Raw genomic sequence first — 10,968 nt, 5'->3', positions numbered from 1 at the left:
TGGATTTAAACTGGTGAATGAACGGTGGTGTACACCACCGTCTTCTCCGGCGAGTACATGAACTCCGGCCAGAGTTGCAGGTTTACAAACCTCAACCAAAACCCACGATCCATATACCAAAATGAAGCTGGGGTGATGTACATCACCCCTGTAACCTTGAATCACACTCAAGATTCCTATAGAGTAAGAAATCTGAGATGGAAGATTCAGGTATAAAAAATGCAGTTCAATAAATCATGAAATTGAAGCTACCACTAGCTTGCCTCTCAAGTGAGGACTTCAGAAAACACATTGGCCAGGCAAATAGATCAAAGAATGATGAGTTTCGAAGAAAAAACCAGTTGAAGAACAACCTTGATTTCTGGAGATTTGAGCTTGATTCCTTGCTTCCTTTGCCAAAACAGAAGATCAATGAACTAAAGGATGAAGGTTTAGAAGCTTTAGATCCAAAGATTTAACCAAATGTGGTTGAATTTTGGATCTGAAAAATTTGAAGCAAAGTGAACTAGCTTCTTTGGTGAGAGGTTAGGTTTTGGTTTCTGCAGCAATTCAGGTTGATTCCGGGGTCCTTTCAAGTGAAGCAAGCAAGTGTATTTATAGCAAGAGCTGATGCAATGTATGATCAAACTCGTGTGCATGTGAATTGGGTCCTCCATGCATGGGCCTGTACAGGCGCATGTGAGGCCCAAAACTTGGTGCAAATGCAAGCTGAAATGAATATGAGATGGTTTAGACGTGTAGTTTGGAGTGAATTGGCATGTGTGATGAATTTCAACATGTTATGCATAATCATGCCTAAAACTTCTCCTCTTCGAAAATTCCATTTGCCAAATCCAAACATGATCATGTGAGTAATGGTTGGAAAGGTTTTGATGTAAGGAACAATTGTTATGTTGGGCAAAAATTTATTTGAAGTGTGGAAATTGGTGAAATTGAAGTTTAAAGTGCAAGGTGCAAAACATGTAAAGGCAAAGTTTCTAAATTTGGTCAATGTTCAAGCCCTTCTGTTTTGATGATGCAAGCTTCAAATGAACAAACCTCCAACATCAAAGTTGTAGATATTTTCAAGAAAATCAAAATGGACTTAAATGTTGCATCATTTGGATTTTTTATGAAAGAGTTATGGGCACTTGAAGTTGGACTTTTTTGCCTTTTAATGCATTTGGCCCAAAATGACCTATAATGTCTTGCATTATCACATGTATTTCCTTTGAGATTTTGAAATTTTGTCCAACATAAAATTTGAAGTAGACATCTTAAGCTTTCCAATGCATTTGATCCCACCTCAAAATCGTAAAATATGAATGAGTTATAATGACCTATAATGTCTTGGAATGGGAGATGACCTTACAAGCTTCAAATCAATTTTTGATGAACATGAAAGTTGTTCATATTGTCCTTAAGATCATTTTTGCTTTTGGGATCATCTCCATTTAACCAACACATAAAAAGTTAAGTCTCAGTGCATTTCAAAATAGTCAGATGAATTGACTGATCAACTTCTCAAGTCCACAACTCATATCCTGATGAATTGATGATTGAGGACACTCAAATAAGTTCAAAAATGCACGAAATTATGAATTAAAGAACTTCCCTTGATTGTGTTTGATCATGAGCTGAGGTTGCTTTAAGAGCAAGGCATTGTGGTGCACAGATGAATTAGGATTTCTTTGGGGAACAAACCTCAAACCCTTTGACTTGCTTTGATCAAAATGATGAATTGAGATGATGGGGATGCATATTTGATGGATGAGAGCTTTGGGAACCATTACCTTGCTTGCTATCATCTCCTCTTGACCATATCCTTGTGCCAATGATCTCCTTGAAGCTTTTGACCTTGTGATTGCTCAAGCTACAAACAAAAGATGTAAGTGACAGATTTTTGTGCTTTTGGTTAGTAAACAAAATAAGAAAAGCAATGATATACAATTCAAGCATGCTTGGTGATCTCAAACCACTCACAAGAGGTCCCACCCAAAGGCAAAGGGAACCAAGATGCTAATGATCCTTGAGGCAATGCAAATGCAATGTTATGATGCCATGAGGGATCTTAGGGACAAAATTAGGGTCTTACAGTAACTCACTACCCACAATGCTCATGAGTCAGTAACAATATACTGTGTAAAAAAAAACATTAAACCAAACACTGCTAAACATTGGCAACCTAATATGCATATATTCATGAACGCATCAGTATATAAAAATGCAGCCTCTAAATTAAACACAAACAAAATGCATTTGGATCCCGATCGATAACCGACAAATGCAATATTAAAACATACGTATCGATACTTCACATTAAGTCGGCATGAAGGCTCTTACGGGATAACAATCAAACCGGTCCTATAGCGATTTATATCCAAACAGCTCTCTTAAATTTCAGTCCAACAATGTTGATAATCCCTCGGGCCGATTCATACGTGATCGAAACACGACGAACCGATACCGAACTGTTTGTATTATTCCGGAATTGATGCAACTTTCCTTATACATTTCATGAATAAATATCCTGCAACTTAAAATTGATACTCACAGTAGTCATAACAACATGAAAACAAAGATTAACGCCATTTGCTTCTCCACACAATATATTCTATAATACGCACAACAAGAATATATTTTATCAACATACAGAGGATTAAGAATACGCGATGCAATGTTAGATTTGTGCAGTTAAAAAATCAAATTAAAATTTTAAACTTGAAATGAAAAGATTACCGATGTTGAGTTGGTTACCGTAACGACAACTGAAGGGGATCAAAATTTCCTCTGAAGCTTTATGGTGGTTTGCTGATTTCGTTGAGGATTTCGGCGACGACGGATTCTGGCGATGGCACGGTGACGACATTTAATGGATGAAGGGGTGGTTACCGACGCGAATTGCGAACAGAGAGGAAGGCGGAGGGTGTAATCGTCGGTGTTACCGCAATGGAGAAGGTTACGTGTTTGGTGGTCGACGGTGTGAATAGTGAATTCGAACACGGGCGGAGGTTTGTCAGTGATGAGCTGAGCCGTGTTGATTCCGGCGGAAGGAAAAAAGATGAGTGAGGCGATGGTGTCAATGTGGTGTTCCGCGGTGGGTTTTGAAGGTGTGCCGACAATGGTGTTTTTTTTGTCGGTTTTGTGAGGGATTTGGACGGTTCTTGGTGGTGGATGGCGGACGATTGAGGGTGCGCCAGTGAGCGGTGCGACGAGGTTGAAGGGGTCGTGGTGATGTGAGAAGGGGGTTACATTAGTTTGCGTGGTTAGGTTTTCTGGTGAGCGGCGGAGGGTTTTTTTTGCTTGATGGCGATGGAAAGATGAAGAAGAAGACAAGGTTCTTCTCCTTTCTCAGTGAGAGAGAACCGTGAGTCTGTCTCTTTTTCAATTTTCTTTTTTTTTGTTTCTTCTTTTCCTTTTTTTAGAGTGTGCCTGTCTGTGTGAGAGAGAGCTTAAGAGAGATTGAAGGGGGGAATGGGTTCCCTCTGTAATGAGTGTGAGAGAGTATATGAGTGAGAAAACGTGTAGTGGAGATGAACCTCTATCTTTTTTTGTTTTTAATCCTTTCCTTTATTTTTTGGTCAGAGAGAGACGTTGGGGAAATTAATGTGTGACTACCCCTTTTCATTTCCCTCTATTTTTTGTGGATGGAAACAGCTTGCGAAAATCCAACAAAAAAAATGAGTTGTTGCTAGCTGTCAATTGCCAATGGAATCCAATGCTCAAATGTATTTTATTATTATTTTTTTAAAATCAATCATTATTATTTATTATTAAATAACATAAACAACTCTAATTGCTTTCATTTTGAATACTGGAATAAAGAAATAAGATGATCGATTATAAATAGGAATCAAATATAAATTCACTCGAAAAATTAAATCGGATGCACTAAAATGATCAGCACAAAATATACTTATTGAAAAAATACAGCGTTTCTTTGAATTTAAAAATAAATTTTCACCGGTTAAAAGGCTCAAACGGATTAAAATGCAGTTGAAAAAGTCGTCGAAAAATATAACGAGTACACCAGGCTGAACTACACGGACCATAGATTAATAATACTGGTGTCTGTAAGTTTAATTTCGAAACTTTTTATCCGCTGATTTTGCATGTACTTGAGGAATGATTTAACCAAATTGTCTGTATTTTCAAGAATTTATTCCGACTGATATTTTAGTTATTATTCATGATGGAATGCATGTCATATTGTGCATATGATGCAAATTGAAATAAAAATCGAATTTATGAAATTTTTAAAATACCCGGACAAAATTGGGGTATGACAACACTTACCAATGAACATCACAATTTTCTTGTCTCTGATCATCACTTATGTTCCCTGCTTCAATTCAGATGAATCTAAGAAGTTCTTCCAGCATCCAAATGTACTCAACATATCGTTGATCTCACCCTTTTCACTCAAATTGGACAGGGTGATCACAATCAACATACAAAAGCATTTTACCATAAGTTTACGAAATTTATAACAAAGTAAATCAAAGTCATATCTAACTACACACTTTTGAGGTCTTTCGAGGTTGTAATGAGGCTTATGTCAGAGTATGATATTTTTGGGATATTAGGTTTAAACCTTTGGAGTTAGGTGCCTAATTTTCCTTATGGCCATTGTGTACCTTTCATAACCATCTTTACCTGATCAACCAATACTAGAGAGTGATGTTTGTTGGTTCTTTTCATTCATCATTCTTTTTTTTTTGTAAAATTTTATTTTAACTTTGTGTTATATATAACTTTTTTTATTTGACCTGTTTTGTTCTCTAGTGCCCCAACCCTAAACTTAAACATTACTAACTTTCAAGAGCAACTCCAAACTTATTCTTTTGCATTCAACAAGGAAATTAAACCTTCTACCTAACTCCAAAGAGGGTGGAAATTTTTTATCTATCAATTCAAATGGGCTACTTATTAGGATATGTCTCAGAAGAAAGAACTTATGCTCGATGAGTTTAATAAGAGATATACATATTTCATAACACGGTGACTTGAAAAGGCTTGGAATTTTCATAAACAAGGGTATTAGTGTCTAATTATCATACCAGTAGACTAAGTAGGATAGAATGCAGAATCTAAAAACAACAACGGTACAAATACTCTCATAAGAAGGAAAAGTAAACACTGACATATTTGGCTCAAACCTTACTCGTTGAGGCATCTAAAGCTTGATTAAAATTTAGTTAGCTATCTCTTTTCTTCATTAATTATATATCTGCATATGAAACTTCTGTAATGATCAAATATTTTCTTTCATTCTTTTCTAGTGACTTGTTTCATGTTTCTTTTTAAATTTTCATTGGTAAGGTCGCACATCAATAACTGAAAGAAGCAAGAGTCACAAACTCATTCATTAAGTAAAGTAGAGAGATATTACAAAAAGGGAAAGCATAAAAAAAAACAAAATTAAATAAAGCTAAATAACACAAATCCATGAGTTACATATCACACACCGCTTATTTAAGGTCTTTAACTTAACCGTTTGATCTTCTAATCATGTGTTTCCTATAACACCTTGATTTTTAAATTAATATTTATTTAATTATTGAAGTGTTTATATGTGTTATTTGTGCTATTTTGATGTTTTGAGGGTTTTATGGATAATTTAATAAATTAATAGTTATTAGGAATATAGAGTTTGAGAGCGGAGAAATAAAATAAGATAATATTTAATTTATTAGAGATAAATTGAAAATTTTAATTATTTAGTAATAATTAGATTAATTAGATTAATTAGAAATAATTCATTCATGAAATAATTATTTAAGTGAGATTTTTATTTAAATCAAATAAAAGTGTTACATTTATTTGGAAAATAATATTTTTGAAAATAAAATATAAATTGAGTTTTCGTTAGAAATCCGGAATTAGAGGTGGGTTGAGTGAGGGGAGTGTGAAGCCCAATTGGGATAATTTAGATGAATATAAAATCTAAAGTGAGAGACTGAACTAGGTTACGTGAAACAAATTAAAAAAATTGGGAAGCGGTTGATCCTGGGAATTGGGAATACACCGAGTTTTGGGAAGCGATCGTAGGAGAGTGAAAGCTTCAATTTCGAGTTAGGGAAAATTATTTTATCTATGAGTGACTATGAGTCAGCCAGGATGGTGAGGGTTCCTTACCCTCCCGTCAACGCCATGAGTGTCAATACTTTCTTCAATTTCCTTAATTTTGTAATATCTTTGGCCAATCGGGGTTTTGGCGAAACCTCATTGGCATCGATTGAATGAATTGTTGTTTTTATGTGTTACTATGTTTGGTCAAATAGGATTTGGACAAAACCCTATTGGTGTCGATAAATAAATATTTTTTCTTGTCTGGGTGTTACTGTGGTGACCAATTGGAAATTGTGATAAATCTCCTATAGCCACCCTATAATGATTTATTATTAATAAAACAATATGAGTTTGTGTATTCCTTGTGATGAAATTGTTGTTGTTATGAGTAGTTTGTGGAATTGAGATGTTTGTGATTTTGGTCAAACTATATTATGTGTATTTTCCCTAATTTTTCCAAAACGTAAGAAAAGCGTGAATATTCCCAAATTTTCTCAAAAAGTCAGAAATACTCATTTTTAAAAAAATCGGACCTTTTCACCAAAAATTGAGAATCAAATTTTGAGGGTGAAGGAGGCCGATCGGGGAGGGAGGTCGCGACCGGGCCGCGTCGCGACGACGATGGTGGCGGCGATCGTGAGGTCGCTTGGGGGCGCGTCGCGATGGTGGCGGCGACCGTGAGGTCGCTTGGGGGCGCGTCGCGATGGCGGTGGCTGGGTTGTGCTGCGATGGGGTCATGAAACACGCGGCGGTGAGGTGCTATGGCGGCATAGGCACCGTACCGCGGCGGGCGGCGTCGACTCGGGTTAGCGCGATTTTGGGCGTTTTTCGGCTGTTTCAAGTTTGGGAAGTTTTTCACTGATTTTTGAACAATTTTGACATGAGCGACCTTTTTGAAACCTCTGGGTCAATTTGGAGTAATTTGAGTTAAATTGTCAGCTCTTAGAGTTAGTAGAGTTATCACCTCTGAATAATTTTTCTTAGAGCATTTTTTAGCACTTTAGAGTATTTTTTAGGTACTCTAAAGTCATTTTAAGAGTTAAGAGTTGATGATGAGTTGTTTTAAAGGTTTTTGAGAATTCTAATGAGTTATAAAGAATATAATAAATTTTGAGGTGTTCTGAGTATTTTGTTGATTTCAGAGTTGTTGAGTAATAATATATCCTTATTCAATTTGATGATATAATATAATTATTTAATAAATTATATTTTTGAGATTAGTAAACCGGTGAGATTATAGTGAGGCCTGATTATTGGTAACCTTATTGTTCAAGAAAGGAACCATATTTTGATGATGATTTTTGAGATGATTTTTATGTGATTTTTGAGACGATTTTGATGATTGCTTGAGTTGCATGTTTGTTTGCTATACATGATCATACATGCATATATTTTGATGATGATTTTTTAGATGATTTTTAGGTGATTTTTAGATGATTTTGATGATTGCTTGAGTTGCATGTTTGTTTGCTATACATGATCATACATGCATATATTTTGGAGTTAGGTAGGACTTCGATCTAGTAAGGTCAGATTCAGAGAGGGACCATGACGGTCTCATGTCCAGAGAGGGACACAGTTCAAAGAGATTCTACAAAATTCAAAATTCATCACCAAGCTTCGACAATTCATCAATCAAATTTCGTTTTTATCATTCAAGATTCAATATCAAATTTCTAGAATACAACCAAGTTTCTACAATCATCAAAACTTCTACATTCATCATTCATATTCAACCATAAGTATCAAGCAAATATTAATTGGATTAAAGAAGGTTATTTTGAAGTTTTCTGGGTTTCTCTTTGATAAATTCATTGGCGATTCGCAACACTAATCAGGGAAAACCTCCGCTCCAACTTCGACTTCGAACACAAAATAACTTATTAGAATAATCACTTATTTGAATAAAAAATCCAACTTCGACATAGAACACAAAAGACTCTCCCCTTGAATTTTCAAAACAATAAACAATAACTAACCTCCAAAAATTCACCCCACAACAATTCAACATCTCAAGTAGCAGAGCAAAAACAAGAACAAGTAAAGAAATTTGGTTGAGGACTTTCGTCCAACACTTTGCTAGCCAGAACGAAATCCCGCATTTCCTTCATTTTTACCTATAACCTCTCATCTACTTTTATTCTTTGATGTGATATGATTATTGTAATTGTAATTTAAATCAAAACCTATACCAAAACTGAATTATAATCCACCCACAACACAAATTGTAGTTATATCGAAACTGAAACTGTGACCAAAAACCTAAATTATGCACCTAATAAACCAAACCACGTAGAGGTATTCATGCCCTTATGACGGCTGCAAGCATAATAAGAAATTTCCGTCTTTGAAAACTATTTCATGTGTATCATACTTGCACGTCACTATCATTAGAACATTTATTTAAGAAAACAAAACACATAATTTTTTTAAAAAAAATTCATAACAATATAGAAATTGATGCACACTGTACCTGCGGTCCGCTACCAACATTCGCATATATTGTAACTTCACGTTTCTATATTTCCTTGTTTAGCACATTAGCAATTCTTCATATACATTAGTTATTTGGTTAAAAAAAATATAAACCATTAGTTTATTTAGTTAAAAGATATACAACCATTAGCTACTCAATTTAAAAATAATAGAGTTTAGGGAATAATAATTCCTTTTAGAATTAAGAAAATAACATACTTAATTCCCATTTCCAATTTGAGGTTTAATTATTAGAAGTTTTTAGAGCATAATTGGGAAATCAATTCAAGGTTAGGATTGTAGTATTGCTTTCATCTTATAACTCATAACTTGTAAGTTTGATTATTTCTTGAATTGTTTACTTGCTTGTTTGAATAAAATATTCAATGTGACCAATAAATTACATACTCCGTTAGAGTTTTTATTCCATTAAGTGATCACAAGTTCCTTGATCACTTGATTTAATTAAATCTTTATGCTCACCCCTGCACTTGATCTTAAGTCAATGTTAATCCATTTCTCATTCAAAATCCTGGAGATAGGAAGACATCAAGACATGTTCATACTAAACTTCATCCTATTCTTTGGTACTTAATCATTTTCTTCCAATCTTGTTCCCTAACTTATTCAACACAAAACAAAATCTTCTTTTCCTTTTCAAATTTCAAAATCCTTAACCATTTTGATGCGAATTGGACGCCACGAGCCTTAAGAAGTGGAGACGGAATGAAGGGAGTATTCATATCCTTGTTATGAATATCTTTGGATACATGATACATCACTCAGTTGTTCAAAGTATTCACCTCTTCAACTTTCACCCTCATACCAATAACTCAACAATCCACATCAACAAAACCATTATCTTTGGACCAAACACAACACTCTTTGGATACACATACAACTCTTGAGGTTAATCACATTTTCTTGGTTAAACACATCCTTCATGGGTTAATCACTTTCTCTTGGTTAAATACCCATCTCTGAACCATACACCATTCTTTCGGTTAATAATCATCTTCTCATGGTTAAAACCATTTTCATGCATGTTTGCCTTGTGAGACTTGGGCTTAGGCAACCCCCTCATTTTCATGCATGTCTGCCTTGTGAGACTCAAGCTTAGGAAGACCCTTTTTTTTACATGTTTGTCTTGTCATACCCAGTGTTTAGATAAACCATTTTCATGCATATTTGCCTTGGCAGATCTAGTGCTTAGGCAAACCCCTTTAGTAGGTCTTAATCCCCTGATCTAGGAAAAATCCTACAAATCTGCATGGGTTAATCACCATTTATGGTTAAAATACCAATCTCTTTAGTTTAAACACCACTTTTATTTCCTATTTGGTTTAAATACCACTCTTATTTTTCTCTTTTGGATAATCACTATCTTGGTTAAAACACCAATCTCTTTGGTTTAAACACTACCTTTATTTTCTCTTTGGTTTAAACACCACATTTATTTTCTCTTTGGTTTAAACACCACCTTTATTTCCTCGTTAATTTAAACACCGCCTTTATTTTTTTCTGGTTCAGACACCATTTTATGGGTCCAAGCAATACACTCTTGGTCCAAAATAACACCTTAACAACACCTTCTCCATTTCACAAATATTTTCCAATTCATTCACAAACTCTTTTCAAAACAACAACTTTCTTTTCATAAAAGAACTGTTAGAATATGTTTCTTAGCAGTCAGACTAAAAGCTTAGAGCATCTGAACTAGGATCAAATCAGCTAACGTCAAAGCACTTCCAGGATACGATTATAACATTGTTCCCTAAAAATAACCAACAAATACGTAGTTTTTTACCACCAACTACAGAGCTCTGACTTTCTCATTGTACTATGAGAATACGTAGACACAAGGGTTGAATCCTTGGCGAGCACATTAATTAATAACTTATTTTTCCCCTTTAATTTAAATTAATCGCAAGTAACCTTTAGATAATAACACTCATCCGCATAAAGAACAATCAAAATGGTTCCCGTTGAGTATAACAGATGTGAGGGATGCTAATATCTCCCCCTTGCATAACTGACTTCCTTACCATGTTTCTCTTTTCCTTGGGTTTTATTGATATTTCCATTTCTTTTAGAATAAATAAAATTTAGTGGAGACTCTGTTGTATTTTGAGCATGCGACGCGCTCGGGTATTTTTCGCAGCGCGACAAATGGAAAATAGCTTCTTGGATCTTACCTTTTAAAGTTCATCCCTCCTAGTTCAGATCTAGAGTTGTTGAATTCCTTAAATCTCTCTTATAAAAAACCCATTCACTTCATCTTTAAAATCTTATACATTATCCACTAAACCTCTATATATTTCCATTAAGAGAATTACATTCCTCTTTCTTCTAGACTATATGGCATTGTGGAAATATCTAGTGTTCAAGTCCCTTTCAATTAACCACTTTTGTATGGATTTTTTCTTAAGAAGTATATCCTTC

The sequence above is a fragment of the Lathyrus oleraceus genome, chromosome 4, assembly GCF_024323335.1.
Source record: "Lathyrus oleraceus cultivar Zhongwan6 chromosome 4, CAAS_Psat_ZW6_1.0, whole genome shotgun sequence".
Classification (NCBI taxonomy): Eukaryota; Viridiplantae; Streptophyta; class Magnoliopsida; order Fabales; family Fabaceae; genus Lathyrus; species Lathyrus oleraceus.
This window is presented reverse-complemented; position numbering follows the sequence as displayed.